Raw genomic sequence first — 22248 nt, 5'->3', positions numbered from 1 at the left:
GTCCATAGCAAACTCCTAGAGTTTACTCAAACACATGTCCATCGAGTCGGTGATGCCATCCAGCGATCTCATCCTCTGTCGTCCCCTTCTCCTCCTGCCCTCAATCCCTCCCAGTATCAGGGTCTTTTCCAATGAGTCAACTCTTCCCATGAGGTGGCCAAAGTACTGGAGTTTCAGCTTCAGCATCAGTCCTTCCAGTGAACACCCAGGACTGATCTCCTTTAGGATGGACTGGTTGGATCTCCTTGCAGTCCAAGGGAGTCTCAAGAGTCTTCTCCAATACCACAGTTCAAAAGCATCAATTCTTTGGCGCTCAGCTTTCTTTACAGACCAACTCTCACATCCATACATGACCACTGGAAAAAACCATAGCCTTGGCCAGACGGACTTTTGTTGGCAAAGAAATGTCTCTGCTTTTTAATATGCTATCTAGGTTGGTCATAACTTTCCTTCCAATGCATAGAAGATCACTAAAACTCTTTATGTGTGAGATTTAGTTTTCTCTTTATTAACAGTAATCTTTTCACATTCAGTCTACCTGCCCCTTGCTGCAAACTTGTATATAGCCTGGCTCCTCCCCTGCCCCCTCAGAGTCAGCTCTCCGTGTCACCTGAGATACTTTTGCTGGGCTCAAATCTTAACATTCGCACTGAATAAAATCTAACTCTCAACTTTTAGGCTGTGAGTATTTTTTTATTTGACAGTTTTGGCAACCAACATGAAGGCACCCAGAGTAGCTCTCTCTCCTCCACCTGAACTCTACGAGAAACCAGAGCCATGGTACCAGCAGAGGCCCCTTGGGCCCATCCACTTCCTTTGGAGTTTAGAATGGGTTTGAGAAGTCTCTCCTGATCCTCGGATCTCCCATATTTGTTGAGATCTTGAATTTTTATTTAGTGGAGTATAGCAGGTACCTGTCCACCTCTCAGTTGAAGAACTGTAGGGGGCCCAGCTGAAAGACCACCAGGACATACCCACCTGGGATCTAGATACTGGGTGGGGCTCAGTTGAAGGATACTGAGAAAATACCCACCCAGTGGAAAGGCACTGGTGAAGGCAGGCTCAGTCGGATGTTAAGAAGAAATACCTGGGGCTCTGCTGAGAAACACAGAGGTGGTTCTGTTCTAGAAAGAAATGAGGAACAGAGCTCATGCTTGCAAGTACCTAGTTAACTGGAGAAATTAAATCTCGCCCTAAGTATTGAGGGGGCTCTTTAGTGTGTAAGTAGTAAAAACTTAAGGCATGACTGAATGACTTCACTTTCACTTTTCACTTTCATGCATTGGAGAGGGAAATGGCACCCCACTCCAGTATTCTTGCCTGGAGAATCCCAGGGATGGAGGAGCCTGGTGGGCTGCCATTTATGGGGTCTCACAGAGTCGGACACGACTGAATCAACTTAGCAGCAGCAGCAGCAGCAGTAAAAACTTAAAAAGCTGGCTTAGTAAAACCTTAAACAAGGCATTCTAAGGGGAAGCTCAGATTTCTCTGTGTCTTTGAGATGTAAATGTTCTGTCTGATCTTCCTAGGTTGTTGTATTGTGTGTTTGTGTTAGGCCTATAAGAGGTCTTTTTGCATTCTTAATCATTTGCATCTCTCTGGAGATATAATTTATTGGGGGCCAAATGGGATCCTTTGAAAATTGAGAAACTAACAAATTGTTAAATCCAGAGTGCTCTCATTGTAAACAATTATTTTGTTTGAATGTATAAACAAAAGGCATATTAACCTAAGAACCTTTTATTTTAGAATGAGAAACTGGTTTAAGAAGATTCATTGAGGCCTTCTCCTCAATGTGCCTTACAGATGTTAATAATAGCAATTAAGAATATCAACAAAAAAACTTGGGAGGGGGAAAGTTTAGTTATTATTTCAATGATATTAAAAAAAATTTAAAAAGAGTTATCTAAAATGAATTTTAAAACATCCTTTGGATGGTATTTAGAATGGTATAAATAAAATAGACACTTATGTGATTAAGATTTGATATTACTGCACTACCTAAAGTTAATGAGCCAAGAGAGATCCCCCCTATTCATCCCCAACATTAAAAAACAAAAAGTCTGTTCTATTTACCCAGTTTAAAGTTATATATTTAAGGGGCTAGAAAAATTTACACTGAGATATCTGACCAACAATTATTTGGGGATAGTTAGGCCAAAGGGCCTGACTTCCTTTGCTCTATGCTACTCTGGGGATCCCAGAGCTTTCTATGTAAAAGTAGGTAAAATAGGGAATAACAACAACAAAAAAAAAAAAAGCTTTCTAAACTCTCTTCTAAGATCAAATAAAGCTTGTTGACTGGATCCTTATGAAAACTAAAGTTAAAGGTATAGAAGTTGGTAGAATTTAGGTAAAGGTGTATAAATTGGTATATTTAAAGGGGCTTGACATAAATTCGTTACAGCTCTTATTTAATTATATCATGGAATAAACAAGGCATATAGATTGCCACTAAGGAACTATTAACTAACCATACCGAGGAAACCAATTACCTGAGTAATACAAAGTAAGTAAACTGAGAACTAACATGTAAGGGTTAATATTTAAAAAAAAATAGTGATTTTGCATTGATTTAATTTATAAACTCAGAGAGATCTTTGTTAAATGCCTTATACAAACCTTTGAAGACATGCTAAATTAAAACTCTAAAGTTATAAAACATGTGCCTTTGTGCTAAGTTGCTTCAGTCATGTCTGACTCTTTGTTACCCCACGGACTGCAGCCTGCCAGGCTCCTCTGTGGGTAGGATTCTCCAACAAGAATACTGGAGTGGGTTGCCATGCCCTTTTCCAGGGAATCTTCCCAACCCAGGGATTGAATCCGCATCTTTTAATAAATCTCCTGCATTGGTAGGTGGGTTCTTTACCACCAGCGCCACCTGGGAAGCCTCTAAAAAAAGTTATGAAAGTTTTAAAAGTTATAAAACATAGAACTTCATAAATTAAAATTCAGTTTGATTAAAAATCTTACCTCTGATTTTAGTAACTTTAGATGGTAGAAAGGTTATTTGGAAAACTGCCTTTGTCTCACATATGTCTAAATCAGACTATGAATACAGGCATCTAGGAGCTAAGAATAAGTCCAATTAAGCAGTCAAGACCTGGGAAATAAAGGGGGGTAAAGCAGCAGTTTCAAATTGAAACTGCTGAGTATGTTCCTCAGCCAAACCTTACAGATAATAAGTCTTAATCATCTGAACAATTAACTTTAAGTTATTCCAACTGTTTAACTGTTTGTAAGTTGATATCAGTATTGTAATATCTGGTTCATATCTAAGCTTTTAGTGAAGCTATGAGATCTCTAGTTTGTTTATGTCTGTGTACACATTATACATATGAGATATCTCTACTTCTGAAAGGTATTATTAAAATCAGATTTATAAAGGGCTCTATTTAATTTTAATAAAAAGCACTTACATTTTAAGAAAACTGGCCAAGATGACTTTCAGGTTCAAGTGAACTGGGAATATTCACTATTAAGTTGATATCTGATATTTAAGTCTGTGGATCTAAATTAACATATGTCAACTACAAATTGGCACTTACCAAGAGCATTGACAATGACTGAACAACAAAGGCATTTGCCATCTGCCATGGAGATTGAACCCCATGCTGTTATAGCTGTTGACCTTCAACAACCCCTGAGGGAATTCAAGGTGGAGTGAGGCACTCTGTGCTACAGGGAATCTGGTGAGACAGGTCTTTAGATAGTTGGATGCTTTTAGGAACAGATTTTATGATCTCAATCTTTGCATCTCCTCATATCTAGAGAAGCACTAAATGCCTTCATGGTGACATCAGATCCTCATGACTAACAAAAAACCTTTTGTTAAAATGAATGCTTCAAGGTATTGAACTCCCTCTTCACCAAAACCTTATATATTGACCTTCCCCCACTGCCGCTTTGGAGCAGTCTCTCAGAGCTATCTGAGATGCAGCCTCCCAGGTTGCAGTCCTCATTTTGCCCAAAATAAAACTTAACTTGCAACTCCTAAGTTACACATCTTTTTTAGTTGACAGTTATGGTGATCACAAAGGGACCCAGAGTGGACTTCTTTACTTCGACTGGACTCCACAAGGAACTGGAACTCTGGTACCAGCAGTGACCCCTTGTGCCCATCCGCCTCCTTGGGGAGTGGAAACGAATTTGAGTAAGTCTCTCCTGGTTTTTTAATTTCCCATACTGGTTGAGATTCTGAATTTTATTTGGCAATGGAGCAGGTTACCTGTCCCCTCCTAATGGGAAAGATATGGTGTGGTGGTGTGGGGGTGGGGGATGAAACATCCGGGGAATACCCACTCATGGTCTAAACACTGAGTGGGGCTTGCTTGACAGATACTGAGAAATTCCCACCCAGGCAAAAGATACTGGGTGGGGGGCTGGCTGAAAGACAACAGGGGAATTACCCACTCAGTGGAAAGGTACTGGGTGGGGGGGGGGGTTAATTAGGGGGAAAAAATCGAGGAATACCCAGAGTTCGGCTGAAAGATGCCAAGGTCACTCCATTGTAGTGGACTGAATGGTCTTGGCTGAGTGGTTAAGTAAGAGGCTGATCTGACATTTTTCCTCAATTCTACTGCCATTATAGAATTTGTCAGGATAAAAGTGAGGAGAATATAGAAGAGCTTTGGTCCAAAGGAAAAGGACAAGACTCCTTCTGGCCGGTTTTGGTTTTCTCAGGTGACTGAAACATTTTCAGGAGTGGTGGAGGCCTAGTCCTCATACCGTGCAGTGGTCTCATTAATTAAAATACTTGTTTGTCCCAGGGTTGCACATAAGAACTAGGCATTTAGCGACCTGAGCAGCCATGGTGGTCTTAGATTGCTGGAGGCAGAATCTGAGACGTGTAAGACAAGCTAAAATGACTCTGGTGTGACTCCTGGAGGAGTTAAGCTCACAAGCAGCACACGGGCCCACTACAGAAGTTCACTAGTGATTTTTATCCCTGACAAATTCAACTTAAAATGGGAAACAGAAACTCTCAAAAACAGAAACAAAGGGGTGTCAGAAAGCCAGCATCTGACTAACACTCCAGCCAGATTTATGTACAATATGTACAGAGCTCATACTTGCAAGTACCTAGTTAATTGAACAAATTATACTGAAAGAGATATCAACCTAAAATGGCCAAATTGGGGTTCTTTTGATATTCCAAAATTGGTATTTTTGCACACACAATTAGAAAAGGTCGTCATGCTTCCCTTGACTGGTGTCTAGAAACTTCTAAATGAGGAAATGATAGAGTAACTTCTTCGCAGGAAGCCAATAAGAAATTGCTTGAAACTATGTCAGAACTAAAAAGGCTGCTAACACTGACTCTGCCAGGTTGCAGATCTATTGGAACTGGAAAGTCATGTTTGGCATTTATGCCATCTGGCTTTTGATTTCTGGGCATCTCTTTGCCTTTTGTTTCATTTGGAGTGTGACTCCTGTCTGGTGAAGTTCTGGTTCAGTTTGGCATTGTTAGTTTGGTTTGAGTGCACAGACATCTCGTCCAAACTGCTTGAGCTGATATGGGAATTGCTCACTCTAAGGTTCCACACTCCACCTGGGAATTCCTTGAAGGGGGGGGGGGGGATTTTTTTTTTTTTTTTTTGGACTGGCCAATCTATAGCTTTGATCCAATGACAAGAAAAATGGCTAAAAATATTAGATCTTTATTGACATAGGAAAATGGACTGACGTTATGTCCAAGACTTTCTTCTATAATCAACAGCCCAGGGCTGATCAAATCAAGACCCCCAATTCCCCAGAGGGACAGTCCCTGCTGGGATCAATCTGCCCTTGTAATCAGGGCCAATTTGAACACTATCTGGTCTAAATTCTGGCTATAAAACTGTGACCACAGAAAAATACGATTTTTGACAATGTTGTCACAATATTCTTTAGACTCCAGAGAAAGTCTGAAGACAAAAAATTATCTCTTTAAGAATTCTTTCCCTGAGGAAATAATTCTTCCTATACCTTTAGACAGCGTTCTCTGGATCACTTATCTAGACCATCTCTAATTCCTGAAACCAAAAGGAAAAAAAGGGAGGAACAAAACCTTTTAAAATCTTATTCCAACCATTTGTTTACAACTAGTGAGTTTCATATTACTATATCTGATTCATAATTAAGTTTGAGAAACAAAGTTATAGGATCTTTTGTTATGTCTATTTGGATATATGTATGTCTCAGTGTGTGTCTTTGATTTTTTGGATAATATTGCTGATGGCTGAGATCAGTTTGTAAATGAGCTCTAACCTAGTTGGCCTTAAAAAAAAAAAAAGTAAGTGCTTATAAACCAAATAATTCTAAATAGAAGATAAATTAACCTAAATGAATTTCAGGCTCATGTGAACTGGGAAATATTCAGTATTAAATACCTTATATTAATGTTTGTTTGTTGATCTAACTAATATATACATGTCTTAGAGTAATTAACATTAAGCAGAATATTTTCATTGTACCTAGGTTTAATAGAAGTTAAATATTATTATATCTGTTACAACTTTGTCAACAAGGAAATTACCTCGAGTGAAGAAATTTCTAAAAAATGTAAATGGAATATGAGCTTTAGATAAACTCTATTAAGAATAATTATGCTTTAGGAATGTCTGTCTAAAATAGTCTCTCCAGATTGGGGTAACTTCAATTTCTAAGGGTTGTGCTAACTAAGTGTTGGAAGTCTATTGAATAGCTAGTTCATTTCCAAATAAAATAAGATTCTGAAACATTCATTACTGAACACTAACTTCCTTTTACAGAGAAACTAGAGATTTTGGAATAAACACCATTAATGAATAGTGTTTGGTGCCATCCTGAGATGTTCTCTATAAGAAAGCAAATTTTTGTTTTGTTTTGTTTTAGAAATCATCACTCTTATTTATTCTCACCAATCTATAAAATGCTAATAAAAGACAGTTCTTGGTTGCTTGAGGAAAGTAGGAAATGCTTTTTCAGTAAAGAAGGTATGAGGAATGGAATTGTATTTTGTGGAGGGAAAAGGAAGTAAGCCTTACAGGTGGCTTTTTAGGATGAAAGAACAGAGTAATGGATACAGAAATTGATAAGTTTTGTGGAAAGTGAACCATGAGGAAAGAGTTTTGTACATAGTCAGGACTAAGTTTAAAATAATTAAGTTTACCTTTTAAGTAAAGTAAGCTGGTGAAAAAACTTGAATTTAGCTTTTCTTTCTGTTAAGAAGACACCTTTTCTACAGATATTAAGCTGCCTTTGATAATAGATTTAAGTTTCTTTACCTCTTAAATGATCTGTTCTGAAATCCTTTATTATAACTTTGGCTAAGTGAATAGCTATTGTTTCAAAATAAGCTATAATCTTATTTGACTGAGTGTTCTAAACCTTTTTGATATTTGTTAACAAAGCTTCCCAAATCATTCTAATGAAGAACTTGATTTCTAGTAAACTTTGGGATGCTTCAGAGGGCCTCTGAAATATCCCAAAGAGAAATATTACACTAATTAGGTTCATTTTGTATACAAAATTGGCTGTGCAGTGCTAGAGCAGTGGCTGCACAGTGCTGAAGTGACTTTGAGGGGATACCTCATGACCAAGAGTAAAGGAGAAGTCCCAGCAAGACAGTAGGAGGGGCGAAAACACGTTTAGAATTGAATGAAACTCCATACCTGCCAGAGACACTAAGAGGGCTCAAACAAACCTGTGTGCACCAGGACCCAGAGACCACACAGAGACGGAGACAGAACTGTGTTTAAGTGTCTCCTGTGGAGGTACAGGTCAGCAGTGGGCTGCTGCAGGGGCAGGGGCTCTGGGTGCAGTAGACCTGGGTATGGCATAAGCCCTTTTGCAGGAGGTTACCATTAACCCCACCATAGAGCCATCAGAACGTACACAGGACTGGGGAAACAGACTCTTTGAGGGCACAAACAAAGCCTTGTGTGCACCAGGACCCAGGAGAAAGGAGCAGTGACCCCACAAGAGACTGACCCAGACTTGCCCGGGAGTGTCCAAGAGTGTCCGGTGGAGGCATGGGTCGGCCGTGGCCTGCTGCAGGCTTGGGGGCACTGAGTACAGAAGTGCCTGCATGGGACTTTTGAAGGAGATTGCCAGTATCTTCATTACCTCCACCATAGTTTGGCCTCAGGTCAAATAACAGGGAGGGAACGCAGTCCCAACCATCAACAGAAAATTGGATTAAATATTTACTGAGCATGTCCCCACCCATCAAAACAAGACCTAGTTTCCTACTCAGTCAGTCTCTCCCATCAGGAAGCTTCCATAAGCCTCATTCTTCTCCATGAGAGGGTAGACAGAATGAAAACCACAATCACAGAAAACTAACCAATCTGATCACAGGGACCACAGCCTTGTCTAACTCAATGAAACTTTGCACCATGCCATGTAGGGCCACTCAAGATGGACGGGTCACAGTGGAGAGTTCTGACAAAACGTGGTCCACTGGAGAAAGGAATAGCAACTGCCTTGAGAACCCCATGAACAGTAGGAAAAGGCAAAAAGATACGACACTGAAAGATGAACTCCCCAGGTCGGTAGGTGCCCAACATGCTACTGGAGATGAATGTAGAAATATCTCCAGAAAGAATGAAGAGACAGAGACAAAGCAAAAACGACACCTAGTTGTGGATGTGACTGGTGATGGAACCAAAGTCTGATGCTATAAAGAGCAATACTGCATAGGAACCCTGGAATGTTAGGTTCATGAATCAAGGCAAGTTGGAAGTGGATAAACAGGGGATGGCAAGAGTGAATGTCGACATTTTAGGAATCGGTGAATTAATATGGACTGGAATGGGTGAATTTAACTCAGATGAGTGTTGTATCTATCACTGTGGGCAAGAATCCGTTAGAAGAAATGGAGCAGCCATCCTAGTCAACAAAAGAGTCTGAAATGAAATACTTAAATGCTGTCTCAAAAATGACAGACTGATCTCTGTTTGTTTCCAAGGCAAACCATCCACAGTAATCCAAGTCTATGCCCCGACCAGTGATGCTGAAGAAACTGGAGTTGAACGGTTCTATGAAGACATACAAGACCTTCTACAACTAGCACTCAAAAAAAAAAAATGTGCTTTTCATTATAGGGGACTGGGATGCAAAAGTAGGAAGTCAAGAAACACCTGGAGTATTTGGCCTTGGAGTACAGAATGAAGCAGGACAAAGGCTAATAGAGTTTTGCCAAGAGAATGCACTGGTCATAGCAAACACCTTCCAACAACACAAGAGAAGACTCTACATATGGACACCACCAGATGGTCAATACTGATCATATTCTTTGCAGTCAAAGATGGAGAGCTCTCTGCAGTCAGCAAAAAAAAAAAAAAAAAAAAAAAAAAAGACCAGGAGCTGACTGTGGCTCAGATCATGAACTTCTTATTGCCAAATTCACACTTAAATTGAAGAAAGTAGGGAAAACCACTAGAACATTCAGGTATGACTTAAATCAAATCCCTTAGGATTACACGCTGGAAGTGACAAACAGATTCAAGGGATTAGATCTGATACACAGAGTGCCTGAAGAACTATGGATGGAGCTTTGTGTACAGGAGACAAGGATCAATACCATTCCCAAGAAAAATAAATGCAAAAAGATAAAATGGTTGCCAGAGGAGACCTTACAAATAGCAGTGAAAAGAAGAGAAGCAAAAGGCAAAGGAGAAAAGGAAAGATATACCGATTTGAATGCAGAGTTCCAAAGAATAGCAAGGAGAGGTAAGAAAGCCTTCCTCAGTGATCAATGCAAAGAAATAGAGGAAAACAATAGAATGAGAAAGACTAGAGATCTCTTCAAGAAAATTAGAGATACCAAGGGAACATTTCATGCAAAGATGGGCTCAATAAAGGACAGAAATGGTATGGACCTAACAGAAGCAGAAGATATTAAGAAGAGATGGAAAGAATACACTGTACAAAAAAGATCTTCATGACCCAGATATTCATGATGGTGTGATCACTCACCTAGAGCCAGGCATCCTGGAATTCAAAGTCAAGGGGGCCTTACAAAGCATCACTATGAACAAAGCTAGAAGAGGTGATGGAATCCTAGTTGAGCTATTTCAAATCTTAAAAGATGATGCTATGAAAGTGCTGCAATATGCCAGTAAATCTGGAAAACTCAGCAGTGGCCACAGGACTGGAAAAGGTCAGTTTTCATTCCAATCCCAAAGAAAGGCAACCCCAGAGAATGCTCAAACTACCACACAATTGCACTCATCTCACATGCTAGTAAAGTAATGTTTAAAATTCTCCAAGCCAGGTTTCAACAGTACATGACCCATGAACTTCCAGATGTTCAAGCTGGATTTAGAAAAGGCAGAGGAACGAGAGATCAAGTTGCCAACATCCATTGGATCATTGAAACAAGCAAGAGCATTCCAGAAAAGCATCTGCTTTATTGACTATGCCAAAGCCTTTGACTGTGTGGATCACTACAAATTGTGGAAAATTCTTCAAGAGATGGGAATACCAGACCACCTGATCTGCCTCTTGAGAAATGTGTATTCAAGTCAAGAAGCAACAGTTAGAACTGGACATGGAACGACAGAGTGGTTCCAAATCGGGAAAGGAGTACATCAAGGCTGTATACTGTTACTCTGCTTATTTAACATATGCAGTTTACAGCATGAGAAACGCTGGACTGGATGAAGCATAAGATGGAATCAAGATTTCTGAGAGAAATATCAATATCCTCAGATATACATATGACATCACCCTTATGGCCAAAAGTAAAGAAGAACTAAAGAGCCTCTTGATGAAAGTGAAAGAGCAGAGTGGAAAAAGTTGGCTTAAAACTCAACATTCAGAAAACTAAGATCATGGCATCTGGTCCCACTAATTCATGGCAAATAGATGGGAAAAGAATGGAAATAGTGACAGACTTTATTTTGGGAGGCTCCAAAATCACTGCAGATGGTGACTGCAGCCATGACATTAAAAGTGCTTGCTCCTTGGAAGAAAAGTTATGACCAATCTAGATAGCTTATCACAAAGCAGAGACCTTACTTTGCCAACAAAGGTCCATCTAGTCAAAACTACGATTTTCCCAGTGGTCATGTACGGATGTGAGATTTGAACTATAAAGAAATCTAAGCACTGAAGAATTGATGCTTCTGAACTGTGATGTTGGAGAAGACTCTTTAGAATCCCTCCATCTAACCAATCCATCCTAATGGAAATAAGTCCTGAACATTCACTGGAAGGACTGATGCTGAAACTGAAACTCCAATACTTTTGCCACCTGATGTGAAGAACTGGCTCATTTGAAAACCCTAATGCTGGGAAAGGTTGAGGGAGGGAAGAGAAGTGGACCTCAGAGGATGACATTGTTGGAGGGCATCACTGACTCAATGGACATGAGTTTGGGTAACCTCCAGGAGTTAGTGATGGACAGGGAGGCATGGCATACTGCCATCCATAGGGTCAAAAAGAGTAGGGCATGAATGATAGACTGAAATGTACTGAACTGTATACAGTATTACATGGAAAGTATTGTCAAGTGAGTAATACATCTCGGGTTATGTTGTATGGTAAATGTTACTAATATAGATATCCTAAAAACTATACGGTGTTCTCAAAATTCTGATAGGTTTGGGTAAAATGTTATTAGTCATAATTCTAGTTAGTATCTCAAAATATTGTCACAGCACTAACCAAGTTTCAAAAAAAATGCTTCCTCTTCAAAAAGATTTATAGAAAGGACTTTTGGAAAAATACAAGATTCTCAACCGGGTAAGGATTCTAGTGGAAAACCTGATGACTTAACAAAGGTTAACAAAATGACTGATTAAACTGGTGAATATGCTCATAACTTTTAAGGTTTCTATCTGAAAAATTGCTGATGTGAATCTGTGTTTTTCAGGTATAAGAAAAACCTTCCCCTCAAACTAATTATGATAGTAATTTGGTAAAATTATGTTTTATAAACAAATTAAAACATTTAATCTTTTCTATCTGAACCCTCCAGAGATTGGAATCTTTTAATTTCCAGCAACTTTATTTATTCCTAACTTATTAAGGTAAGTTAGGAAGTTTATCTCATTAACAGGTACAGAAATCTCAAGGAACTTTGGAGACCTTGAGAAGGGAGGAACTCAGATCTGTTAGGCAAATCTGTGACAAGCCTTTGGCATGACTTTCCTAGCCCTAAAACGTTTTATTTTAAAAGTTTCAGCAAAGCAAAAAGGTCTATGATTAATTATGGTTATATAAATCATCACGCCAAGTCTATTGAGACCAGAACTATATCACAAACAACTCTTAATTTGGCTAATAGTTGGTAAAAACAACAGTGATTTTAGGGAGAAAATGATGTTTCAATGAATGTTAAATCCCACTTTGTTAATGGAGATCTGTAACTACTAAGACTCATTTCCTGGATAGAGTTTTGCTGTTAGGGTATATTAATGTAAAATTTAATTAAATTATTAAAGGGCACTTTAGGTTTGCTTCTGAAGCTTATCTCAGTAATCTATCTTTGGATGAAGATTAGATGCTTCACACATGACCTGCAACCAAGACTGGAAAAAGACATAATTTAAGAAACTGTCTCCAACCTGGTTGTAAGGACCTTTCTGTCAGCTACTCTTAACCATCTCATGCACAGTGAAAGTGAAGGGAAATTGACTTGAAGTAACTTGAAGTAACTCCCCCTTCCAAAGGCCCCTAAGCTGGACTGGTCTATAGAGAGGCTTGCTGACCTCAAACTCACCTTATAACTTTACGGGTCTCAAAGAGGAAGCTGCACTATCCTAGGATGAGAAGATGATGACATCAGAAGTAGACAGCTTGTCCAAGATGCTGGACCTGATTCGTTATGATCCTTTATAATGTTTTCTTGATTCCTTGGACCTGTGCCTATCCATCAAATGTTTTCTATCATGAACACAATTCTATGCTAGTTTAAATCTCAATCCAATTGTTGGGTTGTGGCCAATTTCCTGTGTCTGGTACTTCTGGGTTGCCTTGGTGGATATCTCTCCTTCAGGGCTCTGATTGGATATCCCCTAGGAAATTTATTTTAGATGAGAGTTCAGTCCTGTTCTGTCTATTAATGATATTACTAGATGGGAATCCTCTCACCTGGCGAATTAAAAATACCTGCTCTGATTCTGGCCATAAATTTAAGTTTCCTCTTAGGGTCGTTCAAACTCAATCAGAGTGACAAGCTAAGTCTTGGTAAAAAAAAAAAAAAAAAAAAAAAAAAAAATTAACCCCTCATTTACTAAAAGGAAAAATCCCACAATTATGGCGTGGATCTATATGGTTAACACCAAGCTATGGTCATTTAAGTTTAAAAGCTTCTCTATGTTTGGAACAGGTAAATCATACTAAAAATGATCAACCTGTTAATTATGAGACAAGGCTGGGTGCTTTATGAACTATGCCTATGATGACCCTTAGAGAGAGTGATTGGCATGGAACTCACTGGATTTGTGGCACTTTTATGGTCTTGATATCTACAGGGATGGATACAAAGGTGTATCCTGGTATTCCCATAAATTTAATGTCATACATGTTAAAAAATTAGAGGTAACCTCAAACAATCTATGACTGGTATGATCCCAATGGGTCAAAGATCTGTATTCTGATATGACCATTTAACAGCTTCGTGTGTGTGTGTGTGTGCACGTGCGCCTGTGCCTTCACTGGGGTTGGAGGATGTAATTCGCCATGTTGAAGCCTTCAGTTCAGTTCAGTCGCTCAGTCGTGTCCCACTCTTTACGACCCCATGAATCGCAGCACGCCAGGCCTCCCTGTCAATCACAAACTCCCAGAGTTTACTCAAACTCATGTCCATCGAGTCAGTGATGCCATCCAGCCATCTCAACCTCTGTTGTCCCCTTCTCCTCCTGCTCCCAATCCCTCCCAGCATCAGGGTCTTTTCCAATGAGTCAACTCTTCGCATGAGGTGGCCAAAGTACTGGAGTTTCAGCTTCAGCATCAGTCCTTCCAATGAACACCCAGGACTGATGTTCTTGAGGATGGACTGGTTGGATCTCCTTGCAGTCCAAGGGACTCTCAAGAGTCTTCTCCAACACACCAGTTCAAAAGCATCAATTTTTTGGCACTCAGCTTTCTTCACAGTCCAACTCTCACATCCATACATGACCACTAGAAAAACCATAACCTTGGCTAAACAGACCTTTGTTGGCAAAGTAATATCTCTGCTTTTTAATATGCTTTCTAGATTGGTCATAACTTTCCCTCCAAGGAGTAAGCGTCTTTTAATTTCATGGCTACAATCACCATCTGCAGTGATTTTGGAGCCCCCCCCCCAAAAAAAAAAAAATAAAGCTTGACACTGTTTCCACAGTTTCCCTATCTATTTCACATGAAGTGATGGGACCAGATGCCTTGATCTTAGTTTTCTGAATGTTGAGCTTTAAGCCAACTTTTTCACTCTCCTCTTTCACTTTCATCAAGAGGCATTTTATTTCCTCTTCACTTTCTGCCATAAGGGTGGTGTCATCTGCATATCTGAGGTTGTTGATATTTCTCCCAGCAATTTTGAATACAGCTTGTGCTTCTCCCAGCCCAGCGTTTCTCATGATATACTCTGCATAGAAGTTAAATAAGCAGGGTGACAATATACAGCCTTGACGTACTCCTTTTCCTATTTGGAACCAGTCTGTTGTTCCATGTCCAGATCTAACTGTTGCTTCCTGACCTGTATATGGGTTTCTCAAGAGGTAGGTCAGGTGGTCTGATATTCCCATCACTTTCAGAATTTTCCACAGTTTATTGTGATCCACACAAGTCAAAGGCTTTGCCATAGTCAATAAAGCAGAAAGTGATGTTTTTCTGGGACTCTCTTGCTTTTTTGATGATCCAGCGAATGTTGGCAATATGATCTCTGGTTCTCTGCCTTTTCTAAAACCAGCTTGAACATCTGGAAGTTCATGGTTCACGTATTGCTGAAGCCTGACTTGGAGAATTTTGAGCATTACTTTACTAGTGTGTGAGATGAGTGCAATTGTGTGGTAATTTGAGCATTCTTTGGGATTGCCTTTCTTTGGGATTGGAATGAAAACACCTTTTCCAGTCCTGTGGCCACTTCTGAGTTTTCCAAATTTGCTGGCATATTGAGTGCAGTACCTTCACAGCATCATCTTTCAGAATTTGAAATAGCTCGACTGGAATTCCATCACATCCACTAGCTTTGTTCATAGTGATGGTTTCTAAGGCCCACTTGACTTCACATTCCATGATGTCTGTCTCTAGGTAAGTGATCACACCATCGTGATTATCTGGGTCGTGAAGATCTTTTTTTGTACAGTTCTTCTGTGTATTCTTGCCACCTCTTCTTTATATCTTCTGCTTCTTTTAGGTCCATACCATTTCTGTACTTTATCGAACCCATCTTTGCATGAAATGTTCCCTTGGTATCTCTAATTTTCTTGAAGACATCTCTAGTCTTTCCCATTCTGTTGTTTTCCTTTATTTCTTTGCATCGATCACTGAGGAAGGCTTTCTTATCTCTCTTTTCTTATTGCTCCTTTGCTTTTCGCTACTCTTTTTTTCACAGCTATTTTTAAGGCCTTCTCAGACAACCATTTTGCCTTTTTGCATTTGAAGCCTTAACAACTTTCATAAGCTTTAAATGATAGTTACTGGGCTATTAGCCCATTGAATTCTGAGAGCTCTATGATGAGAAAGGCAGTGCTACAAATCTGCAAGGCCCTTGACCCCTTACAGAATCTCAGGGAGATATTTGCACTATACTTCAAAGTGAATGCTATATTTTCATTCCTGATAAATCCTTTAATGTAACACATTTGATGAACCATATTAAAAATCAGATTTCTGCTTTAAGTGACCCATTCCCTAGTCTTGACGATCTTTTAGAAACCTTGCTTGGTGAGGGAAGTTCATGGCTAAAATATTACCTTTTAATTCCAGTATAGTTAATGTTATTAACTATACTATTTCTATATTTGTATCACAAGATTACTATTTGTATAGTAATATTACAAATATTTGTATAGTAATATAACAAAATACACTATTTGTATATTTGTGTCACAAGATTATTGTTTCTTGTATTACCAAGTGTATGACTGATGCGCCAATGAAAATAATGATGACTAGACTTGAAGCAGCTAATCAAATGTATAGCTCAATATATGATCAATGATTTTAGTAGCATAACTCTAGATATGGGAAGATGCAATGAAAGGGAATACTTTCCTGGATCATAACTAGAAGACAGGTGTCCAGAGATCTTTGACTAAGATCTAGTCCATTAATAGCACATTGAGTGGCCTATCAGCAAAAACCTTCTTCAGAACTGGGAACAAGCCTTCCCAGCGACGCCAGACAAAATGGTCATGAAATGCCCTCCAAAGTATTGTCAGATTTATGACCACAAAGGGGTTATGTCAACTACAAATTGGCACTTACCAAAAGCACAGTCAACGACTGAACAACAAAGGTATTTGCCATCTGCCATGGAGATTGAACCCCAAGCTGCTATAGCTGTTGACTTTCAACAATCCCTGAGGAAATTCAAGGTGGAGTGAGGCACTCTGTGCTCCAGGGAATCTGATGAGACAGGTCTTTAGATAGTTGGATGCTTTTAGGAACAGATTTTATGATCTCAATCTTTGTATCTCCTCATATCTAAAGAAGCACCATTCCCTTCATGGTGACATCAGATCCTCATGACTAACAAAAAACCTTTTGTAAAATGAGTGCTTCATGGTATTGAACTCCCTCTTCAGCAAAACCTTATATATCGACTTTCCCCACTGCTGCTTTGGAACAATCTTTCAGAGCTATCTGAGATGATGCCTCCCAGGCTGCAGTCCTCATTTTGCTCCAAATAAAGCTTAACTCTAAACTCTCAAGTTGAACAAAGGCACTTTAGTCTATAGTCAAGCAGAGGGGCAGGGTCCTCCAGGCAAGCCATTGAGTATGATTATAATAATAAAAGCAAGTCAGAGATATTGGCCTTTTGTCTTGTCTTTGAAACCTTTTATGAAATCCATGAGTGAGAACTCCTGTGTGTCTGGTGGTTTTTCTCTTCCTCCCTTCCTCCATCCTTCCCTTCCTCTTTCCTTTCCTTTTCAGCTTTATTGAATGTAAATTTTAAAAGTTTTACATATTTAGGGAGGTGGCCCTAAGATGGCAGAGGAATATGACGGGGAGACCACTTTCTCCCCCACAAACTCATCAAAAGATCATTTGAACGCTGAGCAAATACCACAAAACAACTTCTGAATGCTGGCAGAGGACACCAGGCACCCAGAAAAGGCAGCCCATTGTCTTCAAAAGGAGGTAGGACAAAATATAAAAGATAAAAAGAGAGACAAAAGAGTTAGGGACAGAGAACCATCCTGAGGAGAGAGACTTAAAAGAAAAGTTTCCAAACACCAGGAGACTCTCTCACCAGTGGGTCTGTGGGGAGTTTTGGAATCTCAGAGGGCAACATAATGGGGGGGGGAGGGAATAAATAAATAAAACCCACAAATTATGGGTCCATCTACAACTCCTAGCACAGAAGTAACCCAGACGCTCATGTCTGCCACAAGCAAGTGGGGGCTGAACAGGGAGGCGCGGGCTGCACTCCTTAGGGTAAGGACCAGGCCTGAATGCCCTGAGGGCAATCTGAGGGAGCTAACGTGAGATAGCAACCCAAACCATAGGATAGCCAGGGGCAGGGCGGTGGAGGCAGTGGTAGAGGAAAGAGAGAGAGGGAGAGAGAACTTTCCCGTGAAAAGCTCTAACCTAAGGCACTGCTGGGCCCGATCACAGAACAAAAGACTGAGCAAGTACCAGAGGAGAGCTAGCTGGCTGTGGACTGGCCCATCCCCCACCAGAGGCAGGGAGGCAGGCGGGCACCAGCCAGAGTCAGAAGGAAAGGGGCACACTCGGCCCCAGAGACATCATACCCTACTAAACAACAAGCAGGCTCTCAGTCTCTAACCAAGTCTTCCTGGGATCCTGGACGGCTGACATCTGTTGTAGCCAGGGATCAGCTCCCCAGAAGAGACACATGGCACACCTGAGATGCAGCTGCACACCCAGGAAACTGAGCGGCTGGGACTGGGGAGGTGATAAGATGCACCACACCTGGGGAGTGTGCACTTGCTAAGCACCTAGTCACCTGAGCTGCTCGGACCTGGGAAGGGCACAAAACGTGGACACAAAAATCAGGCCCAACTGAGCCTGTGCCTTTGTAGAGTACCCAAGAACCTGAACCTGAACAGCATAGATATGGGAAGTGCATGCAACCCAGGGCCCACTTCAGACAGTTCCCAGCGGAGCAACCTGAAACCTAAGCAGTGTAGATCAGGAAAGCACACACACCGTGAGCGGGGGCAAACCCAGTGTGACCCAGACACAGCGAGCACTCCCCACACATGTCAGTGATATTCGTATGCAGTGTTCCTCCTCCCCACAGCACAATTGAACAAGTGAGCTTAAATAAATGACCACCTATGCCCCTTGTGTCAGGGTGGAAGTTAGATACTGAAAAGACTTGCAAACAGAGGAAGCCAAAATAAACAAAGAAGAGGGACTGGCTCTGGAAGTGACAGGTGCAACAGATTAAAACCCTGTAGTTACATTGATTCTTAATTACATTGGAAGGGACCTATAGACCTTGAGAAGAAGTATAAGGTGGAACAAGGAACTATCTGAAACTGAACTGACCACACACTGGCCTCAACAGCTCCAGAGAAATTCCTAGATGTATTTTACTATCATCATTTTTAATTTCTTTTTATTTTTTTAATTTATAAGTTCTTTATTAATCCTTTAATTTTCACTTTTAAAACCTACTATTACCTTGAAAACATACCCTATTTTTAAAGCAAATTTCATATTTTTTATATAACTTTTGCAATTTTGTTTTGTTTTCTTTTTTTTTTGTTTGTTTTCTTAATACTGTATTTATGAGAGGCTAACTGACCTCTACTCTAGAGTTTTAATCTTTGCTTTTTGGTAATTGTTATCAATTTTGTACCTTTAAGAATCTAATCTTCAGTACCCATTTTTACTTAGGAGTGTGATTACTGGCTTGATTGCTCTCTCCCCTTTTGACGCACCTTTTTCTCCCCCAGGTCACCTCTATCCCATCGCTTCCCCTTCTCTTCTCTACTTAACTCTGAATCTCTTTGGGTGTTCCGGGCTGTAGAGAAAACTTAGGGAACTGATCACAGGCTAGACTGGTCTCTCTCCTTTTGACTCCCCCTCCTCTCCTCCTGGTCACCTCTGTCTCCTGCCTCCTTTTTTCTCTTCTCTATGGAACTCCATGAACCTCTCTGAGTGTTCCAGACTGTGGAGAGAAAATAGCCAATTGATTACTGGCTAGACTGCTCTCTCCCCTTTTGACTCCCCCTTTCTCCTCCTGGTCACCTCTATCTCCTTCATCCCTCTTCTCTTCTTCATGTAACTCTGTGAACCTCTCTGGGTACCCCTCACTGTGGAGAATCTTTTCACCACTAACCTACATGTTTTGTCATCAGTGCTGTATGGATGCAGAAATCTTGAGGCTACTACAAGAATAAGACTGAAAGACAGAGGCAGGAGGCCTAAAACCAAACCTTGAGATCACCAGAAATCTCCTGACTCCAGGGATCATTAATCGACAAAAGCTCATCCAAAAGCCTCCATACCTACCCTGAAACCAAGCTCCACCCAAAAGCCAACAAGATTCAGAGCAAGAAATAGCAAGCTAATTATCCAACAAAGCAGGAACATAAACCTGAGCTCAAGAACACAGGCGGCCAAAAGTCATTCCAAATGACAGACACCTCAAAACTCACTACTGGACACTTCATTGCACTCCAGAGAGAAGAGATACAGCTTCACTCACCAGAACACAGACGCAAGCTTCCCTAAACAGGAAACCTTGACAAGCCACTCGTCCAACCCGACACACAGGGAGGAACCTCCACAATAAAGAGGAACCACAAACTTCCAGAATACAGAAAGGCCACCACAAACACAGCAACCTAAAAGGCAGAGAAATATTCAGCAGGTAAAGGAACATGATAAAAGCCCACCAAATCAAACAAAAGAGGAGGAGATAGGGAGTCTACCTGAAAAAGAATTTAGAATAATGATAGTAAAAATGATCCAAAATCTTGAAAACAAAATGGAGTTACAGATTAATAGTCTGGAGACAAGGATTGAGAAGTTGCAAGAAAAGTTTAACAAGGACCTAGGAAAAAAAAAAAAAAAGACTCAATCAATAATGAATAATGCAATAGCTGAGATCAAAAGCACTCTGGAGGGAACCACGAGTAGAATAAATGAGGAAGAAGATAGGATAAGTGAGGTGGCAGATAGAATGGTGGAAATATATGAAGCAGAGAGGAAAAAAGAAAAAAAGAATTAAAAGAAATGTGGACAACCTCAGAGACCTCTGGGACAATGTGAAATGCCCCAACATTCGAATCATAGGAGTCCCAGAAGAAGAAGACAAAAAGAAAGGCCATGAGAAAATACTCGAGGAGATATTTCCTTCCCTAAAATGGGGAAGGAAATAGCCATCCAAGTTCAAGAAACCCAGAGAGTCTGAAACAGAATAAACCCAAGGTGAAACACCCCAAGACACATATTAATCAAATTAGTGAATATCAAACACAAAGAACAAATATTAAAAGCAACAAGAGAAAAACAATAATTAACCCACAAAGGGATCCCCGTAAGGATAACAGCTGATATTTCAATAGAAACTCTTCAAACCAGAAGGGAATGGCAGGGCATACTTAAAGTGATGCAAGAGAAAAACCTACAACCCAGATTATGATACCCAGCAAGGATACCATTCAAATATGAAGGAGAAATCAAAAGCTAAAGACAAGCAAAAGCTGAGAGAATTCAGTACCACCAAACCAGCTATCCAACAAATGCTAAAGGATCTTCTCTAGACAGGAAACAGAAAAGGATTATAAACATGAACTCAAAACAAGAAACTAAATGACAATGGGATCATACTTATCAATAATTACCTTAAATGTCAATGGGTTGAATGCCCCAACCAAAAGACAAAGACTGGCTGAATGGATAAAAAATTAAAACCCCTATATGTGCTGTCAACAAGAGACCCACCTCAAACCTAGGGACACATACAGACTGAAAGTGAAGGGCTGGAAAAAGGTATTTCACGCAAACGGAGACCAAAAGAAAGCAGGAGTAGCAATAAGCAATACTCATATCAGATAAAATGGACTTTGAAATAAAGGCCATGAAAACAGACAATGAAGGACACTACATAATGATCAAAGGATCAATCCAAGAAGATATGACAATTATAAATATATATGCACCCAACATAGGAATATTGCAATATGTAAGGTAAATGCTAACAAATATGAAAGGGGAAATTAACATTAACACAATAATAGTGGGAGACTTTAATACCCCACTCACACCAATGAATACATCAACTAATCAGAAAATTAGCAAGGCAACAAAAACTTCAAATGATACAATGGACAAGTTAGACCTAATTGATATCTATAGGACATTTCACCCTAAAACAATGAATTTCACCTTTTTCTCAAGCGTACGTGGAACCTTCTCCAGGATAGATCACATCTTAGGCCATAAATCAAGCCTTCGTAAATTCAAAAACTCGAAATCATCTCAAGCATCTTTTCTGATCACAATGCAGTAAGACTAGACATCAACTACACAAAAAAAAAACTATGAAAAATACAAACATATGGAGGCTAAACAACACACTTCTAAATAACCAACAAATCACAGAAGAAATCAAAAAAGAAATCAAAATATGCATAGAAACGAATGAAAATGAAAACAAGCAACCCAAAACCTATGGGATTCAGTAAAAGCAATGCAAAGGGGAAGTTTCATAGCACTATGAGCCTACCTCAAGAAACAGAGAGAAATCAAATAAGTAACCTAACTCTACACAAAAAGCAACTAGAAAAGGAAGAAATTAAGAACCCCAGCATTAGTAGAAGGAAAGAAATCACAAAAATTAGGGTAGAAATAACTGCAAAAGAAACAAAAGAGACCATAGCAAAAATTAACAAAGCTAAAAGCTGGTTCTTCAAGAAGATAAATAAAATAGACAAACCATTAGCCAGGCTCATCAAGAAACAGATGGAGAAGAATCAAATCAACAAACTTATAAATGAAAATGTAAAAGTCACAACAGACAACACAGAAATAAAAAGGATCATAAGAGACTACTATCAGCAACTATATGCCAATAAAATGGACAACTTGGAAGAAATGGACAAATTCTTAGAAAAGTATAACTTTCCGAAACTGAACCAGAAAGAAATA

This window comes from Cervus elaphus, chromosome X, assembly GCF_910594005.1.
Source record: "Cervus elaphus chromosome X, mCerEla1.1, whole genome shotgun sequence".
NCBI lineage: Eukaryota > Metazoa > Chordata > Mammalia > Artiodactyla > Cervidae > Cervus > Cervus elaphus.
The sequence above is the reverse complement of the archived record's forward strand: the minus strand, read 5'-3'. Positions refer to the sequence as shown.